Genomic DNA, 21,096 nt, shown 5'->3' with positions numbered 1-21,096 from the left:
AAGAACAGCTGGCCAAGGACAATGCCCTGGCAGAGCTAAGGTTGTAATGGGGAGAAGATTAGCATGGAGGGTTTATAGATTCTAAGGTGAGCAGGCACCACTGTGATCAGTCTCACCCCTGGTATAACACAGGCCAGAGAACTGCTCCCAAATAACGTATAGAGCAGAGCTTTTAGAAAAACTGCCAATCTTGCTTTAAAAAATGTCAGTGAGGGAGAACCCACCACAACCCTTGGTATGTTGTTCCAAAAGTTAATTACTCTCACTGTGAAAAATGTACAATTTATTTCCAATCTGAATTTGTCTAGCATCAACTTGCAGCAATTGAATCCACCTAACTGAAGAGCCCATTATTAAATATGTGTTCCCCATGTAGGTATTTATAGACTGGGGTGAAGTCACCCCTTAACCTTCTTAAGCTAAATAGATTGAGCTCCTTGATTCATAGAATCACAGAATATCAGGGTTGGAAGGGACCTCAGGAGGTCATCTAGTCCAACCCACTGCTCAAAGCAGGACCAATCCTCAACTAAATCATCCCACCCAGGGCTTTGTCAAGCCTGACCTTAAAAACCTCTAAGGAAGGAGATTCCACCACCTCCCTAGGTAACCCATTCCAGTGCTTCACCACCCTCCTAGTGAAAAAGTTTTTCCTAATATCCAACCTAAACCTCCCCCACTGCAACTTGAGACCATTACTCCTTGTTCTGTCATCTGCTACCACTGAGAACAGTCTAGATCCATCCTCTTTGGAACCCCCTTTCATGCTCAGGCAGGTTTTCTAATCCTTTAATCATTCTCATAGTGTTTGCTTGCACCCAGTTTACCATGTGATCCACATCCATCTGAATCAGTGATCAATCCTCTTCCTTATTTACCACTCCCCCAAATTTGTGTCATCTGCGACCTTTATCAATCATTTTTTCTTCCAGGTAATTGATAAAAATGTTAATAAAATTTTGATGCTACACCCCATAGTCTTCATAGAAAAATTGTTATAATATGATTATAGCATATCGAAGATGTATTTTATGCAAGATGGGTCTTGTGAGACGTCATTGGAAAGATTATGATTTGCTGAATATGATTATCCTATTTATATGCAAGTATCATTTCTGTATCTGAAGTTAGGAATATTGACTATGTAACAATTATAAGTGGGTTTACACCTGAGGAATGCCCACCGGACAGAATGCAATCAGCCTGGATGGGCCATTAGGGGGAGCAATAGGACTTTGAAGATGCTAATCTCCCACCTTCTTGAGAAGCCTCCTGGGATGCTAGAAACAACCTTTGACTCATGGCTGCTTTGACACTGCAGGGTCATGTGATTAAGTCACCTGCTACTGGATTCCATGATAGAATACCAGTATTTTTCCACTGGGGGTCGGGGGGAACCACACTGGCAAACAAAGGGTTCCCACCATATGTAAAACCTATTTAAGACAGGGGAGTGATTTAATCAGTCTTCACTCTTCACTGAATCCCTGCCCACGATGACCGCTGGAAACATCTAAGAAACAAAGACAAAATGGGGGAAGAACAGCTGAGCCCAGGCTGGAAAAGCAATCTGGCCTTTGAAAGAAATACCTAAAACAACATTTAGGATGAGAAATTTCTATATGTAACCCATTTCTTTAGTGTATTATGCTTAGTTTATGTGTTTGTTTTATTTGTTCAGTAATCTGCTTTGATCTGTTTGCTATCCCTTATAATCACTTAAAATCTATCCTTTGTAGTTAATAAACTTGTTTTTGCTTTCTCTAAAATCAGTTTCCGGAATTCATAACTGGGGGGGCAAAAAGCTGTGCATATCTTCCTCCACATTGAGGGAGGGTGCAAATTCCATGAGCTTACGCCAGGGGTGGGCAACCTTTCAGAAGTGGTGTGCTGAGTCTTCATTTATTCACTCCAATTTAAGGTTTCGTGTGCCAGTAATACATTTTAACGTTTTTAGAAGGTCTCTTTCTATAAGTCTATAATATATAACTAAACTATTGTTGTATGTAAAGTAAATAAGATTTTAAACATGTTTAAGAAGCTTTATTTAAAAATAAATTAAAATGCAGAGCCCCCCGGACCAGTGGCCAGGACCCGGGCAGTGTGAGTGCCACTGAAAATCAACTTGTGTGCCGCCTTCGGCACGCATGCCATAGGTTGCCTACTCCTGGCTTACGCTGTACAGTTTTCTGTGCAGAGCAAGACAATACAATTCCCTAGCTGAGTCTTCCCATGCAGAACTGATCTCAGTGTCTGTATCTTTCTGCAGCTGGGTGTGTCCCTACCTGTGTGTGCGTTGGAGGAGGCTTGAGGGTCTGGCTCAGCAGGACAGTGTAGGGGAGTGGTGGAACAGGTGGGCTCAGTTGTACCCCAGTACATCAGGTGGCACCCCGGAGTGGGGGGTAACCTGTCAAAAAAATGTTGATAAATTAAAAGTAATGCACATCGGAAAACATAATCCCAACTATAAACACAAAATGATGGTATCTAAAGTAACTATCATGATTGGTGTGGAGAAAGTAACTGTTACCACTCAAGAAAGAGATCTTGGAGTCATTGTGGATAGTTCTCTAAAAATATCCACTTAATGTGCAGCAGCAGTCAAAAAAGAATGTTGGAGCCATTAGGAAAATGAGAGATAATACACCAGAAAATATCATAATGCCACCATATCAGTCCATTATACTGAATGCTGTGCGCAGTTCTGATCGCCACATCGCAAAAATATATATATTAGAATTGGAAAAGGACCAGAGAGGGCCCACACAAATGATTAAGTTTATGGAGCCATAGGCACTGACTCAGTGGGTGCTCCAGGGCTGGAGCACCCACAGAAAAAAATAGTGGGTGCTTAGCACCCACCAGCAGCCTCACGGATGAGCACCTCCTCCTCTCTCCCAGTGCTTGCCGCTCGCTGTGATCAACTGTTCAACGGCATGCAGGAGGTTCTGGGGAGGAGGGGGAGGAGGGGGGTGGGAAGAGGCAGGTGTGACGTTATGAGTGTAATATAATATCTCATTGAAAGGTGACAGGGCCAGAAAGAGTTAATTAACTCACAGACTGACCTGACCCATGGCCAAACTTTAGAGACTGGTTAGGAAGATATGTAAATGAATAGAGATTTGAAATGCAAGCCTCCATTGTTAGATATAGAAGGGTAGATGTTTGCTCAGGTCTTGTGATGTAAGCAAACAAGTCTTGTCTATTACCATGGCTTTGATTCAAAGATCAAAAAAGGAGTATTAATATTTAGGAAGACACTGGCGTGAAATAGTATTATTGTCTATGTGGCTCTTTGAAGGTTGTGGTAACCTGTATCTGAACTGTTTAATGGATAAATTACCCTGTGCTAATTGCCATGATGTTTAGGAGAAGGAAAGTTAAGCCTATTGTTTTCTCAGGCCAAAAGGCTGCTGGAAATTTATAAAAACCCTGGGACATGATCCTTCTTCATCTCAGATCTGCTTTGGGTTTCAAGACGGGGAAACCCTGAACCATAAGGATTGAGATGCCCAGTCATTGACTGGTATCACCCTGGACTATAACCTATGGATTATTTCTAAAAGGACTTTTGGCAACTACAAGCTCATCTCTGCTATGTATCTGAACCTCAAGAATTGAATTCAAGTCTGTATGTATATTGATCTTTTAACCAACACACTCTCTCTTTTCTTTTTTAATAAATTTTAGTTTAGTTAATAAGGATTGGCTATAAGCATGTATTTGGGATAAGATCTAAGTTTTATATTGACCTGGGTGTGTGGTTGGTCCTTTGGGATCAGAAGAACCTTTTCTTTTATATGATGAAATAAGATTTTTAGTAATCATCATCATATCTGACGTGTGTCTGGATGGAAGCCTGAGGCTGGGCACTTTAAGGGAACTGCGTTGTTTGGACTTCTGAGTAACCAGTGAGGTAATACAGAGACTGTTTTGTGCTGGCTTGATAAATCTAAGTATTGGAATATCCACCAGCTTTTGGGGTTTGTCTGCCCCATTTTGTTTGCAGTTCACCCTAATTGAGTGACCTCAGCTGGCTCCCACGGGCAGCACCGTCACAGCAGGGGAGGAGCAGAGCAGGGGTGGGAAGAGGCAGGGCAGGGGTGGGGCAGGGGCTTGGGGGAAGGGGTGGAATGGGGCAGGGCCTTGGGAAGAGAGGAGGTTGAGCACCCTCAAGAAATGAGGAAGTTGGCGGCTATGTATGGCGCAACTTCCATATGGGCAGAAATAAAAAAGATTTGGGGGTTTTAGCTTGGAAATGAGACGACTAAGGGGGATATGATAGAGGTCTATAAAATCATGATTGGTGTGGAGAAAGTGACTGGGGAAGTGTTATTTACCCCTTCACATAACACAAGAACCAGGGGTCACCCGATGAAATTAACAGGCCTCAGGTTTAAAACAAACATAAGGAAGTACTTCTTCACACAATGCACAGTCAACCTATGGAACTCAGTACCGGGAGATGTTGTGAAACCAAAAGTATAAATGGGTTCAAAAATAATTTGATAAGTTGCTGGAGGATAGGTCCATCAATGGCTATTAGCCAGGGTGGGCAGGGATACAACCCCATGCTCTGGGAGCCCCTAAACCTTTGACGGCCAGATGCTGGAAGTGGATGACAGGGGATGGATCACTCAATAACTGCCCTGTTCCGTTCATTCGCTCTGAAGCAACTTGCATTGGCCCCTGTCAGAAGACAGGAAACTGGGCTAGATGGAACATTGGCCTGAAAGGGTATGGTCATTTTTGGTTTCCTATGTTTTTGTGTTCTTAGGATAGGGTCAAAAAGAGATGCCTGAGGGATCCCACCTGAAACAGTGTCAGTCGCATTCAGGGCAGCTCCCCCTTCTCAGAGCAATCGGCTCAGGCTCTCTGCAGACTTGGGCACGTGGGAGTTTCTGGTAGATCTCAGGTCCTCTCTGTGACATTCCCCTGGTATTATCTGGACCGATGACCTACTAGGTCACTCCAATCCTCGACTCTGGGAGCCAGCGTTACCCTGCTCTGCTGTGAGAACCCCACTCCTGGGCTGTTCATGTACAGCCTGTGGCATGTAAGCTACTCCCAGCTACATGAGTGAGCACTTTTGGGCAGCCGCTGCTTGGATTGTGCAACCGAATGACACTAGCCAATATCTCCGGTCCCAGACGCAACCCTAGGAACCTCCATCTTGCAGTGTCCAGTTATGCCCGCTGGATGCTGCAAGCTTATATGAGTTTGTCAATTTAACAAAGAAATTGATATGTCCCAGGCTTGTTATCCCAAGGGGAGTCTCTGACATGCTTCAAACTAAACACACTGCTTCAGATAGAATAAAGAAACAAATTTATTAACTACAGAAGATAGATTTTAAGTGATTATAAGTCAAAGCACAGGAAGTCAGATTTGGTCAAATGAAATAAAAGCAAAACGCATTCTAAGATGATCTTAATGCTTTCAGTGAGAGTTAAAATTGGTGAAAGGAATCAAATATATACAATAATTGCAGAATTCTTGTATCAGGTTTGGAGCAGCAATGAAATAAACTTGCTGGCTTGTTAAGTCTCTGGTTGCTTCCAATTAATTGGAAGGTCCTCAGTCCCTTCGTTAGAATGATCTGTATAACTTATATATTACAATATGTAACTTATGTATATACAAGTATCAGACGGGTAGCTGTGTTAGTCTGAATCTGTAAAAAGCAACAGAGGGTCCTGTGGCACCTTTAAGACTAACAGAAGTATTGGGAGCATAAGCTTTCGTGGGTAAGAACCTCACTTCTTCAGATGCAAGTAATGGAAATCTCCAGAGGCAAGTATAAATCAGTGTGGAGATAACGAGGTTAGTTCAATCAGGGAGGGTGAGGTGCTCTGCTAGCAGTAGAGGTGTGAACACCAAGGGAGGAGAAACTGCTTCTGTAGTTGGATAGCCATTCACAGTCTTTGTTTAATCCTGATCTGATGGTGTCAAATTTGCAAATGAACTGGAGCTCAGCAGTTTCTCTTTGGAGTCTGGTCCTGAAGTTTTTTTGCTGTAAGATGGCTACCTTAACATCTGCTATTGTGTGGCCAGGGAGGTTAAAGTGTTCTCCTACAGGTTTTTGTATATTGCCATTCCTGATATCTGACTTGTGTCCATTTATCCTCTTGCGTAGTGACTGTCCAGTTTGGCCAATGTACATAGCAGAGGGGCATTGCTGGCACATGATGGCATATAGAACATTGGTGGACGTGCAGGTGAATGAGCCGGTGATGTTGTAGCTGATCTGGTTAGGTCCTGTGATAGTGCTGCTGGTGTAGATATGTGGGCAGAGTTGGCATCGAGGTTTGTTGCATGGGTTGGTTCCTGAGTTAGAGTTGTTATGGTGCGGTGCGTGGTTGCTGGTGAGAATATGCTTAAGGTTGGCGGGTTGTCTGTGGGCGAGGACTTAGCAGATGGTAAGGTAGCCATCTTACAGCAAAAAAACTTCAGGACCAGACTCCAAAGAGAAACTGCTGAGCTCCAGTTCATTTGCAAATTTGACACCATCAGATCAGGATTAAACAAAGACTGTGAATGGCTATCCAACTACAGAAGCAGTTTCTCCTCCCTTGGTGTTCACACCTCTACTGCTAGCAGAGCACCTCACCCTCCCTGATTGAACTAACCTCGTTATCTCCACACTGATTTATACCTGCCTCTGGAGATTTCCATTACTTGCATCTGAAGAAGTGAGGTTCTTACCCACGAAAGCTTATGCTCCCAATACTTCTGTTAGTCTTAAAGGTGCCACAGGACCCTCTGTTGCTTAATATATGCAAAACCATTATAACCTGAGTTTTCAGTGCTTGAACCCAGTCTCCCACCTGCGCTAAAGCATCCGCACAACACTCCACAGCCAGTGTGACTCAGGACTGCAGCTGGAGCTGTGCACACTCCTCAAAATGACCTGGGTCAGACTCTGACTGATCCCCTAGAAGGCCCTGGGATCCGGTTCTTGTGTGCTGGCTGACCTGAGTCAGATTGATTGGTGTGTGTACAGACGTGGGGCTTGGGCTCAAAGCGGAGTCAGAGCCCAGGCTGAGTGTGCAGTGCCAATTTACCCAACGGCTGAGGATCTGCATAACCAGCATTGGGATTTTGGTATGAATCACCCCCGAGCAGTTCCAGTTGCCCTCCCAGGGGAGCCAGGGACACTCACATGCATAGTACTCGCAATGAGGCAGAGGGCGGTGACTATTCTACAGACTCATATACGCTGGACTGCCTCAATAGAACCGTCTTTGGCGTTTCCGTGCTGGCTCCCACGGCTGGAGAAACCTTTCTGAAGGTGAAGCAAGAGTCCCTCACGATGCTGCAATGTCGGTCGCGGAAGGTTAACGGGGATTTGAGCTCAGATTGTCCTCCGTCCTGAGGATGTCTTGGATATTGTAAGATGGTGAGCTTTAAAGTTCCAAAGAGTCCTTTCAAGAATCAGTTCATTAGGTTATAGTCCAATGCCCAACTAGCCAATATCACAGTGATCCAGAATGGAACTGGAGAGCTCCGTCTTGGGACTCAAACTTCCCCTGATGAAGCTTAAGCAGATCTGAGATGAAAGGATCAGGGCCCAATAATTTTGTATAGATCCCTGGCAGGCTATTGTGAGCTTCTTGACAGCAGGTGTTCTTTGGGTGAAGAATAATGTCTTTGAAGTAACCTCCTATTTCCTAAGTATCTCCAATTATTAGCTACAGGGATTAACATAAGGCTATTGCCCATCTCCCACCATTTACAGGTAGTTTACCACATACTTCAAAGAGAAATGAAGACAGTGATATCACTACATGTACAGTTCATTCAAATGCTAACATCTCCTTTTGATCTCTGAATTAACAGAATACAGTGATAGACAGGAACTGTTTGGTTACATCGTTAAAATCTAACAATATATATGTAAACGCACAAAAACACAAACATCTACTAATATGTCTCTAAAGGCTGAGTCAGCATGTGGTGGGAAAAACTTTGCTTTGAATTTGACATACTCTGTTAAATTGGGCATTATTTGCATTTTATGTTTATTTTTCTTTAAACCATGTCTGACTTTTATGCCTCATTAGTTGTACTCACTTAATCTGTACTCACCTGTAAGGTTGTATCTAATACGCTTGTTTTATTGCTTTATCTAATCCAGTGTGTTCATAACTCCTTTGGGGTAACAAGTTGTGTGCATATTATTCCCTTAAGGGAATAAGACTTAATATATCTGCACTATCATGGAGAGGGCTAGGCAGGATAGGACCCACATTTCGGAGGGGGAGGGAATTGGGACTAGGGGTGTGTTGGGGTTGCCCCATGATAATCTTTAGGGCTGGTAAAATCCCGGGTGTGGCTGCAGCACACACACACATGGCTGGGAGTGACTTGATTTCTGGATGCTGTTTGTGAGCAGTCCAGGCTGGAAGCTACAGATGCAAGACCTTGTAAAGGCAGGGGTGACACAGCTGAATTGGTGATATTAGTTTGGGTTTGTCACCGACTTGTCCATAATAAAACCAAAGTGAAGTTGTTTTAGCGGAGGGTAAGGGAGAGATTCAAAATAAAGGCAAGGAATGTGATGAGGAAACATAAGGTTACAGGGAGAAGAAAAACATAAAACACAGTCTACAGCCTGTACCTGTTAGCAAGGAACTGTCCTGTATATTAGGGTGTTTCTCACCCAACATTAGTTCTTCTAGCACATGAGTGGGAGAGTTTGGACATGTCTGTGTTGCAAGTGCTTAGGGAGTGAAGAAAGAGTAGGCAGGGCTAGGATTATTATGGGGTTGAGGCTACCATGGAGGTTAGGTTAAGGTTATCATGGGTATAGGGTTATCATCAGGATTAGGGCTGAGGTGGTGTCAAGGGGGACCAGAAAATGAAAAGAGAACCGTGCGTCCCATTGAAATCACAAGGCTAATTCTGGGAGGCGGAATGCCATGATGCTGGAAACACCTGAGTTCCCTTGTAATTCATTGGCACAGCCCCAGGGTGCTTAAAGGTAAAATAATTATTTACATAGGCCAATTAAATTAACACAAGCCGTCTCGGTAAAACTTTAACTCATCCTGTCTTGGTTCTGCCAAAAGAAAGAAAGAAAGAAAGAAACCAACCCCATATTTAAACTTCACCCTAACCCCAATGACAGACTGTCATAATCCCAATGATAACCTTCACCCTATGATACCCTTAACCCTAACACAATGCTAACCTTAACCTTTATCCCTAACCCCAATGATACCACCTTGTTCCCTCTGCTCTAACCCGCTAGATCCCACTCCCTTCCCACAGCTGGGTATAGGACCCAGGAGTCCTGGCTCCCAGCCTCATTCTCATTCCACATGCACAGGACAGGTAAGGCTGGTGTTTTGCTGTGGGCGTCTTACCTGCTTGATTCAAACTCCCCTGGGCAGCTGGGGGGTGAAGAAAGAGAAGGGAAAGATAATAATGTGTGTGTGGGGGGGGGTATACACAGTCACTGCATGGTGTATGTGGGGGAATGGGTGCCAGTAGCTCCACCCACAGTTCCCAAGCTCCATCCACTCTCCTGAAACAGCCCTGCTATGCTCAGCAACAGTTAAAAATCTTAGCAGTTATTCAACTTGTCATCTGTAGGTTCCAGAGTTAACATTCCCCACTGATCTGAATGGAGGTGGCTCAGGATTGAATGCAGAAATCCAGGCTGCATGGGTGGGGGGGGGGTCTATGAATGGTGAAAGGGTTGTATCCCCCTGTTATTCACTAGCCCAATTCCCTTCCCCCATCAGACCATATCTTTCCCCCCTCCCCATGGAAGGTAGGGGCTGGTTCCTACATCCCCACTCCACCCTCACACTGCACCAGAGTCATCACCAGAAATGCTAGAGGCAGTGGAGACAACCCATGAACCAGCCTCGCCTCATCCTGTCTTGGCCAACCCCAGCTGCCTCCATTGCTCCGACTGAACCCCGCCTGAAGAGTGAATGCACCGGAGCAGGCTTTTAGAGACAGAGCCTCCTGCCGCCACCCTCCCCAGATCTGTGGAAAATAGATGTGACCAATCCCTGAATGAGCCACTCCTGGAAACAAGTGCTGTCAAACAGGGCCATAACCGGGGTAGGGCTAGCGGGGTAGCCTCCTAGGGTGCAGAGCCACAGGGCTGGAAAAATGGAACAGCGTGGGGGGGGGCACATGGAGTCACATGCCTCCCCCCAGATCTCTGCCTTCCCTTTAGCACAGAGGTTTTCACAGTGTTTGGCGTGTCCCCCTACAGTTTGAGAACCATCGCTGCGTCCCAGGAGCTGGCGGATCGGAAGCTGGTGGGAGCCACCCAACCTACTCTGGCAATTGCATCTCCATGATGTGGGAGCCGGGGTGCTGGCTGGCTACCCGGCAGCCCTCCCTGCCCTGCTTCCCGAGCCCGGCCACCTCTGCAAAGCACAGGTGCTCCCCAGGTAGCGCACGTGGCAAAGCTCCGAGCTGCACCCCTGACATGCTCCGGGCTCTGCTGCTGCAGGTCCCTGGGCGGTGAGCTGCTGAGAGGCAGATGCTCAAGCGGGGATGAGTACTGCAGGGAGCACCTCGGGGAGCATCGCATGACTGCCAGGGTCGGCTCCAGGGGGCATCGCCAGCCAGTGCCGGCCTCCGTCAGGGCAGAGGCAAGAGCTCATCAAGGCAGCCAACCAGCACCAGAGCTCCCACAGCATGGAGAGCCTGGGGCCCAAGTGGGCCGGGCAGCTCCCACCAGCCTCTGATCTGCTGGCAAAAATTTGAAAACCTCTGTACTAAATGGAAGGCAGAAATTTGGTCCCCTCCATGTGTTGCCTCTTGGGGGCTGTCACGGGGCAGCAACTCACCCCTGCGGCGCCTCCTGTCGGTCATCCTGGGAATTAGCTCTTCAACCCAGGCACGCCCTCTGCAGGTCAGTGTCCCGGTTCCTGCTGGGTCCCGAGTTCCTCCTGGACCCCGGTGCCCCTTTCAGGCCAGGGTTCTGCCCCCTGCAGTCTCGCTGGGTCTCCCCTTCCCGGGGAACCCCCAACCCCCTATCCCCACCTCAGTCTTTGGCTACTGCCAGTCACCATCTAGGCCCCATTCACTGGGGCAGACTGCAGTATTATTGCCACTCATCACCGGCAAGGGGGGTTTGGACCTGCTGTCTCTGCCTACCCTTGGGCTGCCCCTCTGCAACCCCAGTACCCTTTCCAGCCTTTAACATGGCCTGCAGCCTGGGGGGTTTCCAGGCTGGAGCTCCCCCAGCTCCTCTAGCCTTCCCCCCAGCCCTGCTCCACTTTAGGTACCCTGCTCAGTTCCCAGGCAGCCAGGCCCTTCTCCCTCAAGAGCTAGAGAGAGTCCTCTCAGCTCCTGGCTTCACTGGCTTTTATAGGGCCAGCTGCAGTCTGATTGGGGCATGGCCCAGCTGCGGCTGCTTCCCCAATCAGCGAGCCTTTAGCTCGCAGCCCCAGCCCCCTCCCAGGGCTTTTCCAACCCCTTCAGGGCAGGAGCGGGTGATCACTCCGCTACAGAGCGTGCTCAGTGTCCTCTGTGGCTGCCCTGCTGGCTGGAGTTCTCCCTCCTTCTCCTCTCTAGCTACCCTGCTAGCTGGAGCACCTTCTCCCTGGGTTGCTGCTGCTGGCTAGAGCTCCTTCCCTGGACTGCTGCTGCTGGCTAGAGCTCCTTCCCTGGACTACTGCTACCACTGCTGCTGAGTGTGGGGTGGGGGGGTCTTGCTGGCCAGCCCCCCCTCCCCACCATCTCTGGAGGGAGAAGCCAAGACCCCACTTTCACCATCACCGCTACCACCTGTGGGGGGTCTTTCCTGCCTGGCTGCCAGGGTTGCCGGAGCTGCTGCCGCTGCTGCGTGTGTCCTGGGGAGCTGCTGGAGCCTGGAGGTGGAGGACGAGGACTATATAGACCATCGGCTGTTGGGGGAGCGCACGGTACTCTGGAGACCACTGTGGAGGGGGCCATTCAGGACTGAGTACTTTTCGAACTGTGCTTTAGTGGTGGGGGGTCTAGACTGTGTTAGTGGGGACACAGGGGGTGTGGTGTGGAGCCTGCCCCCTGGTCCATCTGTGTCCCCCCCCAAGCCCCCCACCACCACCGTTGCCCCCTCCACCACCCCCACAGCCCATTCACCATCTGCCTCTGCTCCTGCCTCTGGGACTCTGCTGCTCTCCTGGCCGGCCGCGCCCTATTGCCATCGTTTGGGCCTGCAGCGGCAGGCAGCCGCACATTGACTTTGCACAAGTGCTCGTGGGCGCACCTTCCCCCCCTGGACTGACCCCTTCCCCTTCGCAACGGGCCTCCCAGCTTTGCCTACCCCATTTGCCCTCTGTAGCCTTTTGCCCCTCCCCAGCTTCAGTTTGTTTGCCTGCCCCACCCTTTTCCCTCTGCAGTTTAGTTCGGTTGACCCACCCCAGCCCTGCGGTTAGCCCCTTGGTTCCTCTGCCCCATTCCCAGCCTAGTTGCTCCCTTTCCTTTGCGCCCCCCCTTGCCCTGATTGACCCCTCCCCTCGTGTGCCCATGCCCCCTCCCGTGCACTTGTGCCCCCCATCACATTTTGGTTAATCACTGCACCCCTTGATGTTATTGTGACCTTCCCTCCCCTAGTGTAACTAGAGGAGCCGGTGTCGATGACTGGCCCCCCCCCCAAGCCCTTGATACCCCCCCATCTCCCCCCGTTTTGGCGCCCTCCTCCCCTGCCTGCAGCCTAGCGGGGAGGAGTGGCTGACCTGCTCCCCCTTTACCTGCCCCCCCCTCTCCAGTGTGTTTTCCCCTCCCTCCCTGCTCATTATGGAGGGGAAGACAGCGGGCGAGCCCCCCCAAGTAGACTCCGCCGTCCCTCCCCCGCCTGTCCCCTTGGCCTCTTCCTCAACCGCCGCTGCCAAACCACCTGCCACCGCCCCCGCTGCAGTGTCGGCAGCGGCGGGCGACGGGGTGACCTCCGCTGCTGCCACGTCCTTCGCTCCCTCCAATTCTGGGGGAGCTGCCCCAGCCGGCAGGAAAGGCCAGGGCAAAAAGAAGGGGAAGAGCCCTGCTAGAAAGACTGGGCCCTCCATGGCAGGGGCTACCCCCACTGCCGCGGCCCCGCCACCGGCCACGGCGTCCCTCCCCGCTGCTCCCTCCACCAGCTCTGCGGGTGCCCCTCCCCCGGCCCCCAGGGCATATGCCCAGGTGGCGGCGGCCCCCCCGCCTGCCAGTACGCCATCTTGTCCATCCACCGCCTCGGTTTCCATCTGTAGCGGCCTGGGCCCCTTTCCCACCTTGACTAGGAAGCACGGCGTCCATTGCCTCCTGGTGCCCGCCTCGCCCCACGTGGAGACCTACGTGCGGGCGTTGGCGAGGGTGGTGGGGCCCACAGCCATCGTGGCGGCCTCCAAAATGTATGGCAAGGTTGTTTTCTTCCTTGCCTCGGTGGCCGCCGCCCAGGAGGCGGTGGAGAAGGGCCTGGCGGTGGGGGGCGTGTTCGTCCCCCTGGAGCCGCTGGAGGACCTGGGTGTCGGTCTGGTCCTCACCTCTGTTCCTCCTTTCCTCCCCAATGTCGCCCTGCTGCCCGCCCTTTCTAACCTGGGGAAACCAATTTCCATCGTCCGCCCTCTCTCGCTGGGCTGCAAAGACCCCGCCCTCCGTCACGTCCTCTCGTTCCGCCAGCACGTGCAGCTCCAACTGCCGCCGGCGGCGCGTGGCGGAGAGGCGCTCGAGGGGTCTTTCCTGGTCCACTATCAGGGGGCCCATCACCGGGTGCACTACTTCACGGGGGAGGCCTGGTGCTACCTCTGCCGGGCGATAGAGCACGTCCGGAGGGACTGCCCCTTGGCCCGGCACGGAGGAGCGTCCGGGACCCCCGAGCCCCGGCAGATAATGCCTTCCTTCTTGGACCACCACTGCTCCCGCTCGGGCCTTAGGGGTACCTCCCCCACCATGCCCAGATGAGCGGGAGAGCCCCGTCTCTGCTACGTACACTGTGGCGGGGCCTGTAGAGGAGGGTGCGGTGGGGGTTTTGCCGGGCGCGGGAGAGGGCCCTCCCCAGGGAGAATCCGCCCCCCCTCCTGCTGCCCCATTGTTACCTCCTCAGGTCCTCGAGCCGTCATCTTTGCCCCCCGACCCAACCCCTGTCACCCAGCCCGCAGATAATGCCATGGAGGGCTGGACCCTAGTACAGGGAAAGCGGGGCAAGCGGAAGGCTCGAGCTCCGCTCCTGCCATCTGGTGCGGAGGCCCCCCGGAAACCCAGGAAGGGGGGCACCGCTGCCGAGCCTTCCGCCTTGCCCGCGGGTATATTACATCAACCGTTGCCAGCTGGGGAAGGTGTGGCAGCACCAGAGGATCCCACCATCCGTCCTCCGCAGTCCCTCTTTGTGGAGGCCCCCGTTGACACCCCTCCTACCCCCTTGCCACCTGTACCCCCTGCGATGCCCGAGGAAAGTGTCGCCTCGGGTGTTAGCGGGGAAGAACCTGGGGTGGTGGGGGGTGAGCTGCCCTCTATCTATGAGGAGATCGAGGCCCTGGGTCTGACCCCGGTCACCCAGGGGGAGGACGACCCTCTGCCAGCGGGCCTCGATCTGGCCGACCTCACCCCGGCCTCCCCTTCTCCATCTTCTGTACCCCTAATTGCTGCTCCTGCTCCTGCCTCAGCGGAGCCCCTGGGCTCTTTGACCTGCCCGGCTGCGAGTGACACCCCGCTGACGGCCGCCGAGCCTTTTCAGGCGACGGTCGGTGCCTCGCAGCCGGGACACGAGTTACCAGGGGTATCCCTCGTTGGCGTGGGGCAACCGAGTTCCTTCCCGGGTGGGAGCCCCGTTGAAGATTGTTCACCTCCTGCTGCCCTGGCTGTTCCACCTGCCGTAGAGCCTGAGCCCGGCATCCCTGGGGACCCCCTCCCTAACCCTCAGGCCCCTGGGCCCGACCGAGAGGAGCCACCTTCCAACAGTCCAGCTCCTGGGGCCCAGGATCCCACCTCTGTCCCTCTTCCCGACCCTACTCCTGCCCCTGGCCCTGCCCTTACTCCTGACCTGATTCCTATCCCTTCCACCTCCTGCGATGCCATTGCCGCCCCAGGGGATGTCTCCTTCTCTTTCCCGGAGGATGACCCCCAGGGAGTGGCCTTTGTGTTCCCCAATCCCGACCCACTAGGGGCTGCTGTTCTCCCTCCGCCGCCGCCCCCCATTGAGCCGGGGACTGAGGTGGGCCATGTGGCACCGGTCCATCGGGCGCCATGTCGAGGGTCCGCCCCTTGCCTGCCCGTCTCGCTGGGCCACGGGGCCGTGCCAGGGGCCCCAATGGGGAATGACAAGAAGCCAGTGACCCCACCCCCCCATACGCTGCGAGAAGAGCTGCGGGAGTTTTTAGAAGACGTCCGTGGCTCCCGCAATAAGGTGCCGCTCGCTCTCCAGCGATGGGGGGATTTCCACCAGATCCTCCGGGCCGCGAGGGCCCTCATGGGGGAGGGTAAAAGGACCGGGAAGCAGGGTGCTGCGGCTTACCAGCGGGTCCGCAGCTTCCGTGACTCCTTGCTCACCTTCGGGGTGGGTCACGGTTTGCTGCGTGGCCCAATGGGGGCCGTGAGCGTCCCTGCCGACGAGGATCCCCCCCAGCCCTCCTCATGCCACCACTTACCTTTGCAACATTGAACACCCGGGGCTGTAGGGTGGGTCTCCGCAGGTGCCAGGTGCTCTCCTTCCTTCGGGAAGGGGGGTACTCTGTGGTTTTCCTGCAGGAGACCCACATGGATCCAGCCGCCGAAGACAGCTGGTGGCTGGAGTGGGGGGACAGGGTCTATTTTAGCCATCTCACAGTTCGTACGGCTGGAGTGGCTACCCTGTTCTCCCCCGACCTACGGCCCGAGGTGCTGGGGGTTGCCGAGGTTGTGCCGGGCCGCCTGCTGCACCTCCGGGTTCGCATGGAGGGGCTTGTGATCAACCTTGCCAACGTCTATGCCCCGACATCGGGCCCGGAGCGGTTGCCTTTTTATCAGCAGGCGTCCGCCTTCCTCGGCTCCTTGGATCCTCGTGAGTGCCTGGTCCTGGGCGGGGACTTCAATGCTACCCTCGAGGAGCGGGACCGCTCGGGGACCGAGCAGTGCCCGGCCGCCGCGGACGTCCTCCGGGAGATTGTGGAACATCACTCCCTGGTGGACGTCTGGCGCGACCACCACCCGGACAATGTCTCCACGTTCACCTATGTCCGGGTGGAAGCCCATCGGTCGTGCCACTCCCGGTTGGACCGCATTTACTTGTCACGTTTCCATCTTTCACGGGCCCACTCCTCCTACGTCAGGCTGGCCCCTTTTTCAGATCACCATCTAGTCACCGTGACGGCCTCTCTCTGTGCGGAGAGGCCGGGGCCGGCCTATTGGCATTTTAACAATAGTTTGCTGGAGGATGTGGGCTTCGTGGCATCCTTCCGGGAGTTCTGGCTGGTCTGGCGAGGGCAGTGGCATGCCGGGAGAAGCGGGAGGAGCTCTGGGCCCTCGACGATCATCGGGCCCGGGGTGCTTTTGTTCGATCCCGCATCCGCCTCCTTCGGGAGATGGATCGCGGCTCCCGCTTCTTCTACGCCCTGGAGAAAAGGAAGGGGGCCAAGAGGCACGTCACCTGCCTCCTGGCGGAGGACGGCACCCCCCTCACGGATCCGGCGGAGATGTGCGAGAGGGCCAGGACCTTCTACGCACACCTTTTCTCCCCGGATCCGACCGACCCTACCGCTTGCAGAGTGCTCTGGGACGGACTCCCTACGGTCAGCGCGGGTGACCGGGACCGGCTAGAGTTGCCTCTCTCTCTGGCCGAGTTCTCGGAAGCCCTCTGCCGCATGCCTACCAATAAATCTCCGGGCATGGACGGGCTGACCGTGGAGTTCTACCGCGTGTTCTGGGACGTCCTCGGCCCGGACCTAGTCACCGTCTGGGCCGAGGCCTTGCTGAGCGGGGTCCTCCCTCTTTCGTGCAGGCGAGCCGTGCTCGCCTTATTGCCGAAGAAGGGGGACCTCCGCGACTTACGAAATTGGCGTCCCGTCTCGCTCCTCAGCACGGACTACAAAATCATAGCCAAGGCCATCTCGCTGCGGCTGGGGTCCGTGCTGGAGGACGTGATCCACCCAGACCAGACCTACACTGTCCCGGGCCGTAGCATCTTTGATAACCTCTACCTGGTCTGGGATCTTCTGGAACTTGGGTGTAGGGATGGTCTGTCGTTCGCCCTCCTGTCCCTGGATCAGGAGAAGGCGTTCGACAGGGTGGACCACGGGTATCTCCTGGGCACTCTGCAAGCGTTAGGCTTCGGACCCCAGTTTGTGGGTTTTCTCCAGGTGCTGTACGCCTCCGCAGAGTGTCTGGTCAGGCTCAACTGGACCCTGACCGAGCCGGTCAGCTTCGGGCGGGGAGTGCGGCAGGGGTGCCCCCTCTTGGGCCAGCTTTACGCTCTGGCGATCGAGCCCTTCCTCTGTCTCCTCCGCAGGAGGTTGATGGGGTTGGTGCTTCGGGAGCCGGAGCTGCGGCTGGTCCTGTCGGCGTACGCCGACGATGTGCTCCTCGTGGTCCAGGACCCGGGCGACTTGGTGCGGGTGGAGGCTTACCAGACCGTGTACTCGGCGGCCTCCTCCACCCGGGTCAACTGGGTCAAGAGCTCTGGCCTGGTGGTAGGGGCCGGGTGGCAGGCGAGCTCCCTCCCACCCGCGCTTCAGGCCATCCGGTGGAGCGCGGGTCCGCTGCTCTATCTCGGCGTTTACCTTTCTGCCACGCATCCATCTCCGCCGGAGAACTGGCAAGGTTTACAGGGCAGGGTGACGGAGCGGCTCCGGAAATGGACAGGACTACTCCGGTGCCTCTCCCTTCGCGGGAGGTCACTGGTACTCAATCAACTAGTCCTGTCCATGGTCTGGTACCGTCTCAACACCCTGGTCCCGGCCCCGGGCTTCCTGGCCGACCTCCGGAGGGCGATTCTGGAGTTCTTTTGGCCAGGACTGCACTGGGTCTCTGTGGGGGTCCTCCATCTGCCCCTGGAGGAGGGAGGGCAGGGCCTGAAGTGCCTTCGCACTCAGGTCCATGTCTTCCACCTCCAGGCCCTGCAGAGACTCCTTTATGGTGCAGGTAGTCCGGCGTGGAGAGTACTGGCGCACGCCTTCCTGCGCCGCTTCAGAGGGCTCCGATACGACTGGCAGCTCTTTTATCTCGATCCAAGAGGTCTTCCGCGAGACCTCTCCGGGCTGCCGGTCTTCTACCAGGACCTCCTCCAGACCTGGAAACTGTTCTCAGCGACCAGGTCCGTGGCGGCCACTGGGGGGGCAGATCTCCTCGCGGAGCCCCTGCTACACAACCCCCAGCTTCGTGTGCAGGTGGCGGAGTCCCCCGCGGTGCGCCAGAGATTGGTCCTGGCAGAAGTCACGAGAGTCGGAGACCTCCTGGACTACGACCGGGGAGTCTGGCTGGATCCCCTGACGCTCGCTCGGCGCATGGGGCTCTCCAGGCCTTGTACTCCCCGGCGCGTACTTCAGGAGGTGAGGGCCGCTTTGCCGCCCGCTGCTCGGGTCTACCTCGACCAGGTCCTGCGCAAGGGCACGCCCCGCCCACCCTCCACCCCTGGTCCTCCGGACCTCTTTATTGGGCCCCTGCCCCATGGACCCAACTGGCCTCCCCGCCCCTTCTCCGTGAGCCGGCTGCATGACTTGCAGCCGGTTCGTTTCCTGACCGCGCCAAGGAAACATCTATACATGCTCGTGCTCCACACTCTTCACTTCCTCACCCTCGTGTCCCGCCCCGATACGAAGTGGCGGGACCTTCTGCCACCTGTCGAGGGTGAGAAGCCCCGGTGGGCCAGCCTCTATTCCACCCTGGTCCCGAGGCCCGCCGGGGATGTCAGTTGGCGGCTCCTTCATGGGGCCGTGAGCACGGGCGTGTACTTGGCGCGGTTTACCCCTGTCCCTGACACCTGTCCTTTCTGCGGCGTGAGGGAGACCCTGGCTCACGTTTACTTAGAGTGTGCCAGGTTGCAGCCCCTACACCGGCTCCTCACCGACATTATGTTGCGTTTTTGGTTACACTTTTCCCCTCACCTTCTCATTTATGCACTCCCTATCCGTGGCCCCACAAAGTCGCGGGACCTCCTGGTCAACTTCCTCTTGGCCCTGGCTAAACAGGCCATCTATAAAACCAGGGAGAGGAGGTTGGCCGATGGAGGTTCCTGTGACTGTGGGGCCTGTTTCCGATCCTCTGTCCGTTCACGTATCCGGGCAGAGTTCCTCTGGGCGGCGTCCACTGGCTCCCTTGACACCTTTGAGGAGCAGTGGGCGCTGTCCGGGGTTCTCTGCTCAGTGTCCCCGTCAGGTTCCCTTCTTTTGACCCTTTAATCGCACTCCTGTCCCTGTTTTTACATTAGTTGTCCCCCGTAATCATTTGGGTTTTAGGTCCTGTGGGTCCTCCCCTTAGGCTGGGGGGAGGATCCTTTAGCAGTGGGCGGGCTTACGCCCGCCCACTTCCCGGAACCCAATAGGTACAGGGGCGCAAATATGCTTGCTCACCCCGGGCATTGCAATGCCTAGTTATGGCTCTGCTTCCAAATTCAGCACATGAGTAGGGCGAGACCGTTCTCATTCTGCTCTGCCTGGAATTGTCCCAGCACAGGCACCCTATAAAACCAAATACAAGAGTGCAAGCTCCCAGGTTACTGGGGGAATCCCCAGAGTGATTTTCATTTCCCTGTTTTGTTAGCAGCAGAATGTGCCAAGAACAGCTGGCCAAGGACAGTGCCCCGGCAAAGGTCAGATTGTAATGGGGGTACGGTTATCGGGTAGTTCATAGATTCTAAAGTGAGAAGGCAGCACTGTAATAATCTAGTCCAACCCCTTGTATAACACAGGCCCCAGAGACCTGCCCCCAAATAACTCCTAGAGGAGAGCTTTCAGAACAACTGCCAGTCTTGCTTTAAAAATTGTCAGTGGGGTGGAGAATCCACCACAACCCTCAGTGAATTGTTCCAATGGTTAATTACTCTCACTGTGAAAAATTTACACTTTATTTCCAGTCTGCATTTGTCTCGCTTCAACTTGCAGCCATTGGATCTGCTCGACTGAAGAGCCCATTATTAAATATTTGTTCCCCGTGTAGGTATTTATAGACGGTGACCAAGAGACCCCTTAACCTTCTCTTTCTTTAAAACAGCCCTGGGACAGGGCTGCCATGGGGAGCCAATAGGAGAAGCAGCCACAGCTGGGGCCATGCCAATCAGGGCCCAGCTGACCCTGATAAAAGGGCAGTGGGGCCAGGAGACTGAGACTCTCTCTCCAGCCTTGGAGGGGGAAGGACCTGGCTGCCTGCGAGCTCAGGGTACAGGGAACGGAACGGAGCAGGGCTGGGGAAAGGCAGGAGGAGCTGGGGAGCTCCAGCCTGGTAAATCCCCAGGCTGTGGGCCTTGCTGAAAGGGCCAAAGCAGGTTCTGGGGTTGCAGAGGGGCAGCCTGAGGATAAGCAGAGGCAGCTGGTCCTACCCCCTTGCCAATGATGAGTGGCCTTTACAGACTGCAGTCTGCCCCAGGGAGCGGGGGCTAGATGATGACTGGCAGTAGCCACTGAGGCAAGGACGGTTTAGAGGGTTGGGGGTTCCCCTAGGAGGGGAGACCCAGAGTTTGATGGGGTTACTGCTGGGGGCAGAACCCCAGGGTAAGGGGCACCGGGGTCCGGGAGGGACACTGGGGCCAGTGGCAGGTGAACCATCGGCCAGCAGAGGATGCGCCGAGCTGGAATTGAGCTAATTCCCAGGACAATCAGCAGGAGGCGCCACAGTGGTGAGTCTCACTTCACTACAGACCCCCTAAGCTTATATTCTACCAGCTTAGGTAAAAAACTTCCCCAAGCACAAATTCCTTTCCTTGTCCTTGGACGGTATTGCTGCCACCACCAAGTGACTTACACAAAATTTCAGGGAAAGGTCACTTGGATCCCTATCCCCCCGAAATATTCCCCCAAGCCCCTACACCCTCTTTCCTGGGGAGGCTTGAGAATAATATACCAATGAATTGGTTAGCAATGTGAGCACAGACCAAACCCTTTGTCTTCGGGACACTGAAAATCAATCAGGTTCTTAAAAGAATAACTTTATTTATAAAGAAAAAAGTAAAAGACTCACACCTGCAAAAGCAGGATGGAAAGT

General features: G+C 53.9%; 1 pseudogene; it reads right to left on the bottom strand.

The window, feature by feature from the left end:
- LOC135877976 (RING finger protein 112-like) overlaps window positions 1–21,096 on the bottom strand; it is a 1,138,053-nt pseudogene that overhangs the window by 269,095 nt on the left and 847,862 nt on the right.

The sequence above is a fragment of the Emys orbicularis genome, chromosome 4 (genome assembly GCF_028017835.1).
Source record: "Emys orbicularis isolate rEmyOrb1 chromosome 4, rEmyOrb1.hap1, whole genome shotgun sequence".
Lineage (NCBI taxonomy): Eukaryota > Metazoa > Chordata > Testudines > Emydidae > Emys > Emys orbicularis.
The sequence above is the reverse complement of the archived record's forward strand: the minus strand, read 5'-3'. Positions and strand labels throughout refer to the sequence as shown.